A 1906-nucleotide genomic window follows, 5' to 3' on the forward strand; every position below is an offset into this window, starting at 1 on the left:
GTTGTTTCTACCTTTCGCCTATTGTGAGTTGTGCTGCTATGAATATTCATGTACAAGTTTGTCTTTGAACATCTGTTTTCCATCCTTTGGGGTATATTCCCCCCAGTGGAACTGCTGTAAATGTGTGAGCCCATGTTCACATGGCTGAGGAACCGACAAACTGCTTTGCACAGTGGCTTCACCAGTTCACATTCCTACCAGAAAAATTAGAAGGTTCCCATTTCTCTATGTCCTCACCAACACATGTCATTTTCCTTTTTTTTTTTTTAAGTATAACCATTCTAGGGGGTGTAACTGAGAATATTTTTAGAGCACAAATGTGATGCTAGCGGTCTCATGTACACATGAGTTGGGGATCTTGTTAAAATATAGATCTGATGCAGTCAGTCTGGAGTGGAATCTGAGATCCTGCATCTCTAACGAGCTGCCGGGAAATGCTGCTGCTGCTGCTTGGCTAGTTGGTGACCTGCTTGCCACGCTCCATTCTCTGCCCAGTACAATTAGAGCAATCCAGCTCCTTACCATATTTAGAGGGCCAGCCCTTCTCGTCTCCTCCTGGCCATTCTCCCACTTCCAATCACATTCTCTTTTGTTCCTTGAATATCCGTGCCTTTCTTGCCACTGAGACTCCTTGCTTGCTGTCCCCTCTGCCTGGGACTCTCTGCCCCCTGGTCTTCATGTAGTTGCATCTTTAACCCTCAAGCCTCAGCTCAAATGTCTCCCCACACCGAGACCTTCCCGGAGCCCTTTCCATGAAATGTCCTTCATTATCCTCCCACCCAACCCCACTGGTCACTCCTGATCTCATCTCTCTGCTTTTTGTTTACTTGTTTTTACAGCACTTGTTCACATCACAATTTGAAATGTTCTTTATAAAAAATTCATTGATAGTTTCATGGTCTGCCTCTTCCTGCTAGCATGTGACACGCTATGACACCAAGAACTCTTCTTTCTCATTCATGACTCACCCTCATGCTTCAAATAGAGCTAGATATTGTGCGTATGGTGCACAACAAATGCTTATTGAATGAAGTAGTGAGTTAATTGCAGTTTCAGGCCTTTCCTCTGGCCTATCTCCATGGCTTTCAGATATAGCCATGCTTATCTAAAGTTTAATTCAGAGAAGATTATCAATTAGGGTTAGAACTAGAGGCATAGAGCCCCTTCCTGTAAACTTCTAGGCCATTTCAGCAGTCCTCAGATAAACTCCTGCCATTTATCTCAACCTCGGAGTTGGCTGATGCATTGTCTCTGCTCCTGCACCCACTTTTCCCACCAGTGCTTTTGTATCCGTTTGCAAATACTCAGAGAAAGGAAAACACAAGGTTCCCTCTCCCTCTGCTGGCTCCAGTCCCCTTTGTAAACACACACAGCTCTGTGACCACCTCAGGGTCAGAAGAGCTTTCCTTGCCCCAAGACACTAAATTTCTCTGGACCATTTCTGGGGCGCTGGCTGGTTCTCATTTAAGTCATCTTCAAATAGGTTTCCTTTTGTTTTTTCCACTTTTTGTCAACATTAGGTGTTCATCCTTTTTTCATTAAAATAGTTTCCTAAATAAACGATTGGAAAATAGTTTAACTATTAATAGTTCAACTTTCATTGATCGGTTCAGGCTTCATAGGCTGAATTTTAAGCCTAGTCCCCTAAGACTGTCATTTTCTAACTTAGTTTCCCGTTGGAAGTGAATCGTCTCTTTTCCTTTCCCATAACCTTAACCTGAGCAGCTTGAGATCACGTTCCTCCCTGTACCCTCCAATCTGCCCTCCTGGGGGAATTAGTTCGTGAAGTGTGTACCTTGTCAGATGCTGCAAACACACTGTGCTCGTGTTATTTTCCTGAGTAGGAGGTTGTGCCAAATCTTTGCCAAAATGCCTCATTTACTCTTTATTCTTTCCCACCTTAACC

This window comes from Otolemur garnettii, unplaced genomic scaffold (genome assembly GCF_000181295.1).
Source record: "Otolemur garnettii isolate 467f Iridium unplaced genomic scaffold, OtoGar3 scaffold00027, whole genome shotgun sequence".
Lineage (NCBI taxonomy): Eukaryota > Metazoa > Chordata > Mammalia > Primates > Galagidae > Otolemur > Otolemur garnettii.